The sequence below is a fragment of the Cygnus atratus genome, chromosome 4, assembly GCF_013377495.2.
Source record: "Cygnus atratus isolate AKBS03 ecotype Queensland, Australia chromosome 4, CAtr_DNAZoo_HiC_assembly, whole genome shotgun sequence".
NCBI lineage: Eukaryota > Metazoa > Chordata > Aves > Anseriformes > Anatidae > Cygnus > Cygnus atratus.
Window position 1 is genome coordinate 20,190,305 of NC_066365.1, and position 16,482 is coordinate 20,206,786.

The following is a 16,482-nucleotide window of genomic DNA, read 5'->3' on the forward strand; positions in this document are numbered from 1 at the left end:
TCTACTGTTTCTATGTAGACGTGTTCTACTTCCAGTTCTGGCATGCTCTCTCGGTATCATTAGCTGTCAGAAGAGAAAGGGCAGATGAATTATTTCCTAATGAACGGATAAAAAGACTGTCGTCTTAGTTGCTGTCTGAAAGGAAACTACATTTAAGTAATTGTTTCTGTCAATATTAGAACATCACCGTGCAAAGACAGGACTGGAGTTGAGTTCTCTTTGCACTAGGTGTTAGGCACACGAGAGGGATCACACGCGATTCCAAAGGTAAACTGAAAAACAGATTTATTCACAAATGTCTCTGATCACTCAACCGTAATACCAGTACTTTCCTCTTTTCCTGTAGGCAGTTTAGCAGAAATTAAAATTTAGAAGGGATTGGAGGAACAAGCAAATACTATCTTGGTAGATAAACTTGGGAAGTGTTCTTATGCTAGATGGATACTGTCTGTTACAAATGAATGGAAGCGTATGTGGGAGAATCCAAGCAGAAGTTGTACAAAGCTGTGATGAGAGCCTTGGGAGTTGCAAGAGTAGACAAGCAGAGAGAACTGTGACAGCTCTAGAAAGGGAAGAGAGGGGAGAGAGAATTGTGGTGGTGGGAAGAGGAGGAGGCAGCTGTATGCCCACTGGTGGACTATGTGTGCCCACTATTCCAAGGCAAATGAGAGTGGTGGCCTCAAAGCCAAAAGTTAGAGTGGGCTCATGGGGCACATTTTACATTGATCAGACAACATTACTGAAAAGTAGGGGCCCAGATACTGTAGTTAAATTGTGTGATGACAGAGGCCTAAACAACAGCATTCCTGATAGGGGGCAAAAAAAATAAATTAATTAAATTTTAAAAAGTCAATCTCATCAGGATAAACTATACCATACTGTTCCAGAGAGTGAAGGGAAGCAGGTGTGAGGAAAAATGAGGTGGCTTCTTGAGAAATTCATATACTCGATTTTTGTGTGTTTAAATAAATGTCATTATTAGCATTCTAGTCAAATTTCTGACTTACAGCATGCCAGCACGTGTCACAGATGTTCATGTATTTAGTGTTTAGATGTACACTTTCTTAGAATTTTAATTCTTTTGCAGATTTGGAAGCAAGTTGTGATCCCCTTCTGCAGTTGAGTCCTTTATGTGCAATTCAGTTTTATAACCAAATGGTTAAGCTTTGGCTGCTCACAAACACTTTAGAATGAAGCATTAGAAGTTTCAAACAGATACTTATTTGAGCCTCCCTATCGCAATGAGACTGTCTCTAGCTGTCTTTCACCAGCAATGGAATAATGCAATTCTGTGGATAGGGGACAGGCAGCAGATAAGATGCAAGAGTAACGCTTCACGAGAGAAGCTGCTGCACTGCTCTGTCCATCTGGCCACTATAAAAGAATAATACTTGATTCTCTAATTCTGAAGTCAGTTTCCCAAACCAGATTTGAAAAAGCTATTTACACTTTGAGCTATCCGCTCCTTCTGCTTTATCTGTATATTTGCTTAAGATTCTCTTTTCTGATTTCTGTCCATTGTTTTTATACTTTCTGTATATTTGTCTGTTTTCTTACTACAAAAAATGTTTCCAATACCTGGTAGTAGTTTGTTTTTTTATGGGAATTGTTTTGGTTGGGACAAAGTGTTTCAGAATGTTAGTGGGATATCTTCTGTGTGTTTTGCTTTATATACCTGTGTATCAAGCATGCAAAATGTGAATTGTTTGTTTCAGTGCACATACTTGATTTTTCAAATTATCAGCTGACCAGAAGCTTGAAGATGGCCTGAGTTCATACGTGACTTAAAAGAAAATTACACTGCAAGCTTTCTTATGTGTGGCCTTCTCAGAAATCTATATAACTCTACCATCACCTTCAGTGTTGTCTAAATCTTAATCAGATTTCTATAGGTTTTATTTTTCCACTAGGTTTAGGAACAGCTTCTCTCTATGTTCGTTACAAGCATTTTTCAGAACTAGTAGCTGATAATGCCATGACAAAGTTGCATCTTTCATATGTAAAATCTAATGATACAGTATGAGTGTAAAATCTGTACGCTTAGGTTTTTTTTTTCAAAACATTGCAATCTAATTTCTTACCCGTAAATGAGTATCTCCTGCTGTAACTGCTGAAATTTTCCCACTGAAAAAGCCTTATAATCTAACCTTTTTTAATCCCTTAGCCTAAAATTCCTAGTAAAATGCTGGAAAGATTCAAATAAGCTGAACAAAAATGTAGTACTTATGTCAATTTCCATCACTTGAAACAATGATTTTTTTTTTTCTAAATGCAGGTAGGCAATTAAGTCTTATCATTAGTTAAATCCATGCTGAAAAGATCAGCATCATCTGAATGAATCTGCCCACCTCATTTACAGTATTTATTACTGAAAATGGTTTTACATTTATATGCACACTTTTTTAAAATCATTTTTGGATTTCATGGTAGATGCATAATTCTGCATTCTAAAACTTAATAAACATCAGAAGCTACTCTGAAATTATGCTATGCACTTCAGGATTGGAGCCCACAAATGCCAATCAGACTTGAAAATTAAAGTCTGTGTGGTTTTGGTGTTTTATCATGCTTTATTTTATGCTGTCTGTATTGGAAATATGTGAAAGTTCGAAATGTCACCATCTAAATGAAGCTAAGGGGTCACCGTTTATGAAGAGGCTGAATCAGGAAATAGAGCTGTCAAGTTGCCATTATCAAGGCTGTAATGTTTTGATATGTTATCATAAGAAGATTTTGTATGTTGACTTTTTAAAGTATCAATCACATAAGTTTATAGCATAGAGGGGTTTTTTACTTACTTCAGTGCTGTTTCTGTTTTTAAAAGTACTATAAAAATGGTTTGAAGCACTTGACTGTGGGACAATTTAGAATTTGATCGAGATTCACAGGTTTCTAGTTCATCCCACCAGTCTATCATTAGCTGATTTTGTTATAAATAACCCAAAGCTGTACAGGTACTATGTAAAACTACTATTAGTGATTTCCTACACCCATTGTACTGTGGTTTCAAAACATAGTCTTTAGGTAACCGTCAGTCGTGTGTCATCTCTTTTCACCCTTCTGATCCGAATGCAAAGGCTAATAAATAAATAAAATGCTTTTCTAATATTTTCCTTATGAGCAATTTGTTTAATTGCCATAGAAATCAAATGTGCATGAGTTTAAATTGCATGTGAAGTGGTCCGTAGTAGAAAGCAAAGCAATGCATGGAGCATAACATGTTTTGAACACTAGATTTGTTATAACCATACTTCTGCTGAGATGTTAAAAATGCCTGCTTTTGATGTTTGTATATACAATGATAATTTAACAATGTCCTTATCTCTACATTCTCTTCCAAGAGGTAAGATAGAAATCTGGAAAAATTAACTATCTTTTGTAAATTTAATAGAAAAAATTTACCTTTAAACCTCTCAAATTTATTTTTCCACATATGTAAATTTTTCAAGCCATTCTAGAAGCAGAGGATAGCAAAAGTCACTGTCTTCATCCTTTAAGTACATATTTTTGCTAGTCTATTTTTACTTTTTTACTGATCTTTGTCTAAGGATTAGAATTGAGAGTTTGTTTTGACCAGGACCAAACTAACGAAAAATTAAAAAACCTTGAGGCAAAAACAGGTCTTTCAGTTTTTATAAATAATAGGTGGATGACTTTGAAAAGCAGAGGATGTTGAAGTTCTCAGGAAGTAAACAATTTCTAGGAAGGGAAATCCGCATTTCCATATGTTTGCTGTTCAAAGAGGAAATTACCTAATAAATGTACAACTTTAGGGATACAAAATGGAATAACTACTTTAAATTATATTAGCTTTGTTTTCCGGTTCTCACATGCCTTAGGATCTGCCTGAATGAGACTGTGATGTTTTCATTTCTGTTCTTCAAGCCTTCTTCCTTATAACTTCAGCTGCTGGAGATTTAGGTTTATGGTATGTGCAGAGGTGCTGCTTCCTTCACACAACGTGCAAAATACATGTAGTCATATCATGTGAGTTTCTTGCTGTTTGAAAGTGTTCTCAAGAGCATTTCTCTCTGCCTTCCTCATTATTGCTGGCCTTTGTTCTGTCACCTCAGATCTCTTAAGGCCTGGTTTACATAAGGTGTGTGCACAGCAGCTCTTGAAAAGTGCATGTAGCCCATCAATGTGTATGAATACTGGCTACCAAAATCTGAGATAGCAAGAAAGTGTTACTTTAAATTTGTGTCTATGGACTATCTTGAAGAATTTTTCTATGCAGCAAGGAAGCCTATGGTGAAAAACATGGTTGCAGTTCTGGATTTTTATATTAATTACTGATGTTCATTACTAATCAGCGGTGAAAGTGTACTGAGGGAGGAAAATTAGGAAATTGCTTAAAAAACCCTTTAAATGTCACCCGCAAAGACTTCTGTCTTGTCATTGCTGTAGGTGCCACTTAAAAAAAGAGTCTAGCTCTGTTAGTGAAAAATAAGTAATGTCCTGCAAAGAAGCCAGCATGGAACAGCTGGCAATGCAGCTGTAACATCCTGTTTCGCCTTATACACACCAAACATCAGCTTGTCTTTCCCCAGCTAGGAGAAGCATGAATATAGCTCAAACAAATATTTCAAATGACTAGTATGTTTGACAATTAATGGTACTATAGGGAAACCAAATAGCAAACAAAAACCGTGAAAGAGCTCTCATTTTCACTTAGCAAGAGTTGAAGCAATGCATGATAAATGACAATGTACTTAATGTGCTTCTGTTAACAAGAAGGCAAAACAAACAAAACCTCAGCACTGATTTCCAGGCATCCTCTTAATGGGCTAGGGCCAATTTGGTTATAGAATATCCATATCCACTGGGGGATGTAGGCATTTTGCTAGAACTTCAGCTTTGGAAGCACTGGAAATTGAAGAACTTCCTTGAAGCCAAGTCCTTCTTTCAATCCAAGCTACTAGCATGAGGGACTGTCGCATCTCTGGGGAAATTATGACCTTCAGAAATAGAGATTTGAACAGGAATGGAGCACTCTTCTGCTTAGGAGTTCCTGTTAATCATGATATATCTTACAGAAGAGATTAACCAGGGTACTTACCACCAAAAATAAAAAAACATCATTTAGAAGCTTCCATCTGCTCGTCATTCCCATTCTCTAACATACTTAAATAACTTCTCTCTCACAAAGTTACAACTGTCTCTACTTATTTGGACTGTCTGGAAAGCATCAGTCTGAATAATGTAAACATAGTGTCAAGATAGTTGATGAAAAAATCAGTTGCAAGTTCTCCAGGACATGAGATTTTTTTTTTTCTTGTATAATTCTGAGCATAATGTATGCAATTAATAATATTAATAAAAAAGGCCACTGTAGTTTTTGTCTTTCAAGGCAGTATGAGCATGCTGCTATGCAACAACATCCAACTGTATATGCCCACTGATGGCATCAGTGTGACCAGTTACAAACAAACTTGTATATTGAGTCCTTACATTTATCTACAGGTGTGTGGGTGGGAAAGAAAACATGGGGAAGCTACTGTCTGCATCTCTCTGGCACCAACAATTGGGTATATGCTACAGCCTATTTTGGGGGTCACACTTAACTTCATAAAGCCATGAGAGCCTGATGTAGAAACAGCTAACGTTTCTACAGCTAAGGTGCACATTGATACAGATGGCACTTGTGCCCTTGGTTTTGCGCTCTTGTTCTTGCAGTCCTAGAGCTTTTGAACTTCTCTGCAGGAGTCGCAGCTTGTGTATATAATTTATTTATTGTCTTTATTGTGTAGGCCCAACCTCATAAATTCTGTGCTCACCAATAGCATGAAGCTATAAGCATGACAGGCCAGTTCTAACTTACTAGATGCTGAAGGGAGAGAAGCAGCTTTATTGTGATCAGAGAGCAATGGAACTAAACACGTCAGCGTGATTGCAGAAACAACTTTGTGATCATAAAGGGAGGTGGAGGGGTGCACGCCACCTTTAAAGAGATCAGTGATTCTGCTCTTGACTAAGATTCCTAACTCTGGGACTCTGCTGGAAATCTCTTACAATCTGACACGTCTAACATAGCATTTTCTTCAAGTCCTATTACTTTCTTTATTGTTTTCTGCTGGTTAAGCCTCACTGCTAAGTATGGCTACCCGTCAGGCCCTCAAACTTGCTGTGCAGTCTGCGTGCTATGCAATGTGGAGGTGCAGGCACCTACCTGAGGGCTGGCAGCTGGGTAGTGCTGGTCCTGCTTTTTCTTCTTGTGCGTGTTTGGAATTTGAGCTTGGTTCTGTATAAGTACATCACCTGAACAGCAGGTCATTTGGGGCTTAAATTACAGTGACATTTCAGGGTTAAATTACAGTAAAGGACACTTCAATTAGAGCTAGGAAAAAGTAAGCAGTGGTGTCTATAAAGTTGGGATATCTTTCTTGCTGGTTGCCTTCTGAAACAGGCTGATCAAATGTCTGTCAGGAATGATATGCCTGTTAATTTGCTATTATGAAGCAAATGAACAAGATGACCTAAAGCCTTTCTTAAGCCTTTGGCATGAGAGGTAATAGGAGAATTGACTCAAATTCAGCCTGCTGCTTCAGCTATTGCTCCAAGTCAGAATGGTTTGTGACTTCTCACAAGCTGGCATGGCTTAGTTTGTAAACCAGATCTGTTTTCACACCCTTCAGGAATAACCAGTTTGTCACTGCAATTCCATCAGAAAATCATTTCAGAATCAATCTATAGATACAGCTCAAGTAAAGACATTCAAATGTGTAGTCTGAGGCAAAAACATATTGTCATAAGGAGAGTTCAAGTTTACTTCAAATTCTGCCAGAAAGTGGTACATAGATTGAGCAAAAACCTGCGTTAGTTCTTGGAGCTGCTGCATTGGCCGTATGGCCTTGGTGCCCTGAGGCACGGCGTGCTGAGCCACCTCCCTGGTCAGCTGCTCGTGTGCAGTTGACTTCTCCTCCCCAAAAAAGATGGGCAAATGTTCCTTGTAGTACACCAGATGACTTGTTTTTCCAGTGGTCCATTCAGTAATGCCATTGCCAAAGGAGTTCATGATGTCTGTGGCCTTGATAAAGATACCAGTATTGGGGTAGATCTGCTTCAACAACTTGTACTGGTGAAAGCAGTAATTCTTCTTCTACTATTCTTACTGCTTGTACTACTACTCTTCTTCTACTTCTGCTATTCTTACTGCTTCCGAGGACTGCTTGTCGTCAGGAGCAGGAGATGGCTCGGTGGGCTCGGGTGTTTCACCAGCACCTTTTCTCACCTGTAAGCAACCTGAAGCAAAAGTGAAGGCAGTGTAGCTGCGAATGGCATGAGTCTAGTGGTGGCATGTAGCTGAGCTCTTGAAATAACTACCAGCTTTGCAGTTTTAGGGATCGATAACTGTCACGATTGTGTGAAAACTTATCAACAGACTGAGAGTTGAATCTGAAGCAATTGTATGTCAGTGAGCTTTGGCTGACTTTAGCCATTTTTTTATGTTGATGTGTTGCAATTGGAAGTAGGAAACCCAAATACAAATGTTTGGTTTTGGTGAAAACCAAATATTGCCTTTGAGCAGTGTCTCTTGAAAATACCAATTCAGAAGGATATCAAACTTTACCAGTACTATCTTGTGTTCTAAAATGCTTAAGTGTTATCTACTTGTAGCTGGAAGCCTTTAAAGCTTTACGCAGTTGCTTATGTCTTTACGTTTTGCATACATGCATGTGTGTTTTCATTTAAGTGAATTGTAGTAGCACAGTGGATAAGCTGACTAAAGGGATATTTATGGAAAGATGGTTCTCACCACTGTTGTTTGATTGATTTCTAATGGGAGGTTTTGTGCTGTGTTGATTTGACAAGCATCTTTCCCTTCTCCCTGGGATTCAGAGCCTGAAAGCTTCAGTTGTGGTAGGTCTGCTTTCCCTTATCCTCTATGCTATGAGTAGTAGAAAATGTTAGAATTGCTTTATTGGTAAGATTAAAGACCATTTGTAATGTAGGTCCCTTATTTTTTCTTTACAAAATTGGCAGCTTAGCAAATTATCTGAACACCATTGTGTTAATTATTGAGAAGCCTAATTCCTTGGTGGATTTAGTCATGGTAATTGGAATAGAAACTCAGTACACAGTGCGGAGGTGTAATGCTGGCCTGGCCATTATCTGGCTGTTTAAGAAAGAACAGAATGACATTAGGCCATGTGGAGCTCTGTGGCATAATGCTTTGAAGTAAAAGGAGGGAACTGGGACTTGTGTGTCTTCTGTGAATTTCTTTTGCTTTGTGTGGACCAGCTGGCATGAGACTGTGAGGGGCAGCCATGCACAGGAGCATGTGTCACCTCATAACCTGGTGATAGCAATGCTCCATTGAGAAGGGGTTGTGTTGCTGTCCATGGCCAACTAAGGCTTTTATTGTTCCGGTTTTAATATTTCAGCATGACTGGAGGAGAGGTTGGCATTCGAACTTTCATTTCTCCCAGATAAATTGTCTTTAAGCTAAAGAGAGTCTGGATCTTGTTATGTGAACCACACAAGGTCTCTAATTGCTCTAGGAAAGAAAGAATCACTGAATCATTTAGGTTGGAAAAGACCTTCAAGTTCATCAAGTCCAACCACAACCTGACCTATAGAGTCAATAGACTATGTCCCTTAGTGCAACTGTGCCTTAGTGCCACAGAAGAGAAACCTGGTGATGGGCCAGTGTCCTCAAAAGACTGGACTGTAGCTTGATGCTTAGTATTCTGTGTAAGCAAAGTGGGAGATGTGACTGAAATCCTCCTAGAAGTTTAATGCAGATTTTCAGGATCTGTGACAGATGTTTTAATGACTATCAGCAGTATTTTGAAAGAAAGGAAGAAAGAAAAAAGTGGTAGGGTAACACTGTCTTCCACTGTTTTTATGAAAATTGAAAATATCTTGAACGTTTTGTAGATGTCTGTCCTTCAGATGCAAGGTTGATAAAATCCAAGTTTGTACATGACAGTTGTGGTTTCATCAAGGTGAGATACTGGTTTGTTGGTCTAGCAGAAGAGTTACAGGGGCATGGGAATTCTACTGTTAAAAGATATATCAATGGTTTGGCAGTTGTATATAGCTAAATGAGGTTTTTAAAGTTTGTAATGTTGGATTTGGGCTCAAAAATCCTTTTGAGTACCAAGTTCAACAAACCTAGTCATTTGAGTTTATAAGTCATAGTGAGCTTTTCAGGTTTAAGGTTCTTGCTTGTTCACATGTCTGGGGCTTAGGCTTTATAGTTGAACTGCTACCTTCCCCACAGCAAACACAAACATGTACAGTAGTTGAACTCATTCCAAAAGCAAATGAGTCTGAAAGACGAACGACCTTGTACGAAGTTCTTGAAACAATGTACTAGTGGTGTATATTGAGAGTGAGATAAACAATAGGCTTCTGTTCTCTATTTCCTGAAAAAGGCCTTTTCGTCTTTATTTCCCCATACATTTTCGACTGTTTACCCTTGGAACAGAGGAAGTTAGTTCTGCAAGTGAAATAATGCTCTTAGCAGGCATATCATTCTGCTGGTCTAGTTTGTGATAGCTGCAGTGACTATAGTGTTCTCCACTTCATTGGGAGAACAGTAATATAGTTTGCTGCCAGTTATGTGGAACTGGCGTAAGTATTGAAATTGGTTACAACAGGTGACCAAGAAGAGGCTCTAAATCTTTAGATAATATGTTTTTAATAGTTGTGGTTTTTTGTTGTTGTTGTTTTTTTTAATGCACTTGAGATTTTACTTCACCTGAAGTCTCTCATTATGTTGTATTTATTTGGTGTGCAGTTAAAGCTATTTTAATTCTTAAGGGATTCTATATTATATGGTGCTGTATTAGTAAAAAATTGCAACCTTTTCAGTGACAAACATAGTTGAGTCCTTAGATATTAAAAGCTAAATCTATGACATCAGTGAAATTCAGTCAGGTTTTGCCAAAGATAACTGGCAGAAGATCTGGTACTAGTCCTCTTTCCAGCTTCTGTTCAGAGAACCGGTTAATTGTCCAGAATATTGTCTTGATAAGTATCCGAGGGTGCTTTTTACTTTAATAAATTGATGTATTCAATCTCAAAGAACTGTAAAAAAAAATTTCAAATCCATAGATGCTGATTCTATGTAAAAGCCTTTTGCATCTTCGGAAGTATCTAACCATGAAGATAGTAGGTGATACTTTGTAGCCTTGTGGAATTTCTCAGAAATACCAAGATTCCTGAAAAGCAGATTTTAAGATGCAAAGCAAACTCAGTTTACTGTGATAACAGAATTGCTTATTTACAAGAGATCTTTCACAAAAATCTCTCTAGGGGCTTTGTTCTTGGATAATCTTTTCAATCATCAGTCAATATTTTTATCGTAATCATGGGGGGCAAGGGGGACAACAGGCTTAACAAATTCCAAAGATGAAAATGAGAACAGAATATGGCTAAAGAGAGATGGCGCCTTTTAAATAGAGCACAGATCTTTTGTTATAGAGAAAACAGAACAGGCAGCTCTTCATGAAACGCCTGCCATTTTGCATAAACTTCAGTTGGTATTAATGAAGTGAGAGCATGATCCTTCATCTCTTGATCCATGTCTCTCAAATGTCTGAATGTTATCAGCAAAACACTTCTGTAAAAAAATATATTCAGAAGTTCTCTTCGTTTGCTGGTTCAGAGATTAGCTGATAACTCTTGACAGCGTCCTGAGTGCTTTCCAAGGATCATGAGCCAAACAATAAAAATAATAATAAAAATAAAATTCCACGTTTACTCTTTTTGTTCTTCCTTCCCAATTTCAAAGTTTTTCTAATAAGGTATATGTGGATGAAACACTCCTATAGTAAACCTGGAGAGAAAATATTAGTAACTTTGTTATTACCTAATGATATTAGCAAGGTGGGCCATGTACCATTAATTTTTTGAAGGAGATGATGGCAAAGACTTTGGGTGAGGTGGAACACCGTTCTTCTTTCTGAATGTAAAGAGCTATTTTGAGATATGCTCAGATACTGGAGAATAGAATTGTGTGTACAGAAAAACTAATGTGCTAATGAAGTAATAGAAAAATAAATTAAAAAAGCAAATTCCATGTATGGACTTCAACAAACTTTACTGTTTTGAAAGTTTTTTGAAAGATGAGAGTTCTCTAACCAGATCTTTAGTACTGGAGTTATGAAGCCATAAGGTATTGATACGTGCTGTGAGTGTCACTTCTGTAGGTTACAATTCATCTTCCATGAGGGATGTAGGTAATTTCCCACTTCTCTAAGTGTCTTGAATAAAGATACTATTATCATGTGCACTGCCACAGATAAGTAGATAAGAGCAAGACTGCTTCAGTAAACCAGTAACTTGAATTCTTTGAAACATGCATTGCTCAAATTGTCGAGTTCTTAATAAACGTTAGTCTCGCTATTCTTTACAAAATGTCTCTTCATAGAAAAATAGTGATCTGACGGCTGCTTAAGCACCAGACTCAAAATGGGTTATGGGAGGGACATGCATCTTTTCTCGGAGTCTGTTGTTTGTAGCCATGCTGGGAAAAAATGTAGTATTTTAATATTGTCACTATTGATAGTTGATTGAGGCAACTTTTAGTTTCCTTATGGTTAGGAAAAAGTTCCAGGTGTAGCTATGACAGTAACTTGGATGCTTACATTCTTTCTTGAAATACTGAATCCTATGTCCTGAAAGCTTGCATCAGTTTATTTTTCAATAGGTGGCCTGCCTTTTTCAATGTGTAGAGAACATATACATACTCTTTGTGTTTCTTCTTGAGGCAGGTAGCATGGAATTCACTTAGGCACATTATTATGTTACTAGAAGGTACTCCACTACTATTACAAAATCTGAGTAAGAGCATATATAGAATAATATGATAAAGTAATTAAGACATGTATAGAATAATATAACAAAGTAATTACACCTGGTTGTATGGTGTACAAATTCACCTGCATAGTTTGAAACACACATCATTTGACTTCACAAAAGAAGAATTCTTCAGCCATTGCATGTGAAGTTTCAGTGACTCAGTTGTGTTTAGGTTAGATCTAGGAACCCAGTGAAAGTCAAGATTTCCTGTATTTCTCTGCAGTGGAGAAGTTAGGCAGCTTTTCTGTCTATCAGCATGTTGAACAATTTTCCATCTCTCATCTATCATGATTCTTCTGGTTTGTCAGAACTCTGACCAGTAGTGTGTGGACATGAAGCCTGTGGGGACTTGAACCAAATGCCTACATCAGCAGTGTGTGCTGTACACTTCTTGCTCATGGTTGACTGTTCACCATCAATTAAATTGTACGACAGGGTGACACTAAAGAAATGTTGTGCTTGAAATTGGTGTTGCTGATAGCCATGAAATGGGAATTATGATTATTGTCATCCTTTGAAAAGCATGAGGTAATAATCTGGATAATAGTGACAAGTCTGTTTACTAATAATGAACAGATAATTAGATTTCTTTGAGAGCCAGATGATATATATTGTATTTACGGCATCTAGTGTTTCTTGTAGATAATGATTAATTGACTTATATCTAGTATTTATAGCAAATATCAGTATATACTGAAACAGTCTTTTTGTCATGCTAAATAAATGCTAACAGGTAAATCATTCACGCAAAACCAGTTGCAGAGGGTGTATGAAGAAATAAGGTGCCAGAATGGGTTACATATTAATAGTAAATCATCTTCCTGAGAAGATGCTTCAGGAAAGAAATACTGCACTCCAAGACGTGTATTGCATTACTTTGGTACTGAATTGGTATTGGTAACAGTGATTTTAACATACTTCTATTTTCATATTTGCGTAGTATTAACATTTGACATAAAAGAGTTTGGTGGCTTGGCCTGTAACCATCAGACAAAAGCACTATGGATAGTAAGGTTATGTAGCATCTGACACTAGTGTTTTGGTATGTACAGGTCTTGTATTTATTTAAACTGCACTGCATGTTCAACCTGTTCATTATAGCTCTCTAGCCGGCTATAATTCACACAATCATATGTTGTCTAAAATTGAAGCTGTTGGATTCCTTAAATCTCTTTGTTCATGGAGCTCAAGCTAAATATAAACTGAGCTTTTTAACTTCTGTGAATTAGTTTTGTGGTAAAATAAGAGCACTAAACTAGCCATTTGGAAAAAAACAGCAACAATGATTAATTTGACAGGTTGGTATTTAGTATTTGTGGGTTGTATTTTTTCATTGTAGCTGCTTTAACTACAACACTAAAAATGGTTGGGATCAAATGGAAGGGATTTTCTTGTGCTAATCCAAAAAGAATTTATGCTTTATTTTCACACTTGGTAGCTTTTTCATTATTCTTATAAGTGCATTATAGTTACTGATTTTTTTATATGAGTCTTGAGGTACAAATATACTTAGTTTTCCTTATTTTTAGCAATGAGTGTTGCTTTACCACGTGAATAGCTTACTAAGTAGCCTGTGTTTGGCATCCTCTTTCAGATTTCTGTATACCTTTCAAACAGTTACTGCTCAGAAATAAACTAGACATTAAGGTGACCCATGACTTCAAAAGTGTTTTCAAATGAGTCTATTTAGCTAAGTAGAACATGACTGAAAATCCAATATATATTGAAATATAACATTTTTACCACACCAGCTTGCTTTAGGTTTTGAGTAGAGAATAACTTCAAATCTGCTAACTTTTCCTTGAATGAAAGTAATGAGCTTTTTCGTGATAGCGCTTTAAAAAGATCTTCCACAATCTTTTCCCATCATCATTAATTTGTTTTGATACTTTATGTTTTCCTGGTATTTTTGTGTGCTGGGAAGTTAAGCTGGTTGGTTGGGAATGCAGAAGAAGGGGACGAGGAGATCTTTGCCATGTCACTGAATGGCCCATGGTAGAAAAAAATGGAGTGCCAGCAGCTTCATGTCACTAAGTTTCCAAAATAGCACTGATGCTGAAACTGGAAACTTGGGACACAAACTAGAAACAAACCACTGGCTTCAAGCTTAGTAAACTGATTCATCTGCAGGTATATGCCAGCCAGATATGATGCACTTAAATGCAAATAGAAGTCCATCCATCTCTAATGAGACTCTCTGTAAAGAAGGCAAAGCATCTTTAGAGATGACTACTCTCAAGATGTATTTTTCACATAAAAAAAAATACGCGTGGTCATTCATTTCCTGAGCTACAGGTAATAGCCTTCAAGGCCTCATCTCTGCTTTTAACAGAATTTTCCTTTGTCATCCACAAACTTGTTCCCTATTCTTTCTGTTTCTTTAAATAAAAATTTGGACAATGAATAAAGGGTTGGTGGTATGTTCATTTGTTTGTTTGTTTTTTCCCCTATGGATTTCCTGATTCTGCTTATGTATTTATTTTGCTTGGGTTGGTAGACTGGTTCTTCATTTCTTCTGTATTGCATTTTCATTTTGATTGTAGGCAAGCCCATTGCTGCTGAAAATAGCTCAAATGTGCTTTGAACAGAAACATCTGCCAGCAGCTCGGTTTCTTTCTCTTTCTTTTGCAGACTCTTGCATGTGAGTTTAATTTCTTGAGAGAAATCTTCTTCATAAAGGGCTAAATAAACAAGATCTACGTATACAGAAAGTCCTTACTTCCTCCGCACTAGAGACACAGCTAAACTTGCCTGTCTGGTAAGTCATATTTTTCTTAAGGGTTTGTCTTTCTTCCTGCCCTTATGACTTGCATTCTTGAGTTTTAATTAGTGTTCAGAGAAAACAACTTCTGTTTGCTAGTAGTTCTGCTGCATACTATATGTATAAAATATACGTATAGAATTATAACAACATCTACAAAGGCATTACTGTGCTGCTTTTGCAAACTTCAAAACACTACCTTATGATTCTGTAGGATGCTTTGGGGTAAGTGGGTTTGTAATTCTTTAGCTGGTAGTTTGTTCTCAGTTTGCTATAATGAAATCATTAAATGTTTAAAGCAAAACTGGTAATTGTTCTTTCTTGAAATTACTTACCTGCTTGGATGTTCTGTATTTTGTGAATTAGCTTCAGACTCTTTATTACAATGTATATTCAGCGTCAATTCAGAGTTCAGAAAGAAACTTTGCCAGCGATTCATTCATGTCTTATAGCTTGCAGGTTTCATCTTGTGTAGATAAAATAGCTTCATGTTATTGTTGCAACAGCATATTTTTTTTGGTAATATGGACCTATGTCATAGGATGGTAAGCATGCATGTCAGTCATTCATTTGATAATATAATTCTGTAACAGTTCAAGATATTTGAGGCTTAGAGTTTCTTGAGTTTTTGCCTCTACTGCTTGAAATATTTTTTTTTCCTAGATTATGGAATTTTATCCGAGTACAACCCAAAAAAAAGAAAGTTGGTTTTGTAGTCTACCTTCTATTTTTATTCTTTACTGTGATTCAAGTGAAGACAATCTTTGGAGAGCAAAAAATTTTTGCTCAGTGCTGTGGATTTAAGCAGTTGGCTAGCATTAAAGGGCAGCCTGTATATATCTAGTCAATCTAATCGTGCATACTAGCCCTTTGGTTTACCACAATTATTGTGTACTTACTGCATGTCCTAGTTCTGCATAGTTCGTTGGTCAGGCTTTGCTATAGCCCTAAAGTTAGTTCATTTCAAAAACATACTGAAAGCCAAGTCTTATATAAAAGCAGTTCTACGTTTATTGCCAAGCAGTAGTTCTGCATTATATTTACATGGGGGGAGGGGGGGGGGGGAGGGGGAATATACGTCAATGCTTTTACATAAAAATTGAAGTCTACATGCACACTTTATGTAACATATAATTTTGTTAAAAATATAGAATTTTGTGTAAAAATCAGGAACTTTAACAATTTTTCAGAAATAGTAAAAGCAAGTCTGGTTTAGTTCATTACAGTAGTGTTTTATTCTGATATGAGAATCAGGGATCTAATTCTGCTTGCTCTTCCTTAGAGTAGCAGATACTGATAGTGTTATGTAGGTGTTCACCTGAAACCACAGGACTTTTGGTACCAAGCACACTTTCTGCGTCAAATGAGGCACTTCCTCTCCTTTTCCCTCTCATTTTTAATTAACCCATATTTCTTCTGTTCTAAGATCTTCTCTGGTCCTGTCTTGCTCTCACACATGAAACTGCTTCCTGGCCCTGCAGATCAATCACCCTGTCCTTGTGTTTCCTAAGCTCTTTTCACCACACTCTAGTGAACTAGTCTTACATGGACGTTTTTTCTATAAAAAATAATTTATCAACCGAGACTTCTTAAGAATAATCTGAATCTTCCAAAGGAACTTAAAACACTTCAGAGGCCATACTGTAGTTACCAACTGAGTGCATATTTGTATTAGGGGAGCAAAGTAGAAATTTGAGACAGCTTAACAAGTCCAAAAGACATAGTTGGAGGAGAACTTACTAGAAATTAGGCTGCATAATAGACAAAATATTTAATTAATATTTTCAATTAAAAACAGTGCTTAAATTATATTAATTAAGGGCCCAAGGTTTTCAATGAATGGTCATTTTTTAATTCATGTAACTTTAAAGTTACTGTATAAGACTGCGTTTTTGTTTGGCATTTTATTT

General features: G+C 36.9%; 1 protein-coding gene across 1 annotated transcript in view; it reads left to right on the top strand.

Moving 5' to 3' along the window:
- Window positions 1-16,482, top strand: part of SORBS2 (sorbin and SH3 domain containing 2) — a 155,491-nt gene that overhangs the window by 5,407 nt on the left and 133,602 nt on the right. Inside the window, exon 2 of the mRNA XM_050710210.1 lies at window positions 14,443-14,569. The gene's annotated coding sequence lies outside the window, so the exon portion shown is untranslated. The remainder of the gene's footprint in view (window positions 1-14,442; window positions 14,570-16,482) is intronic.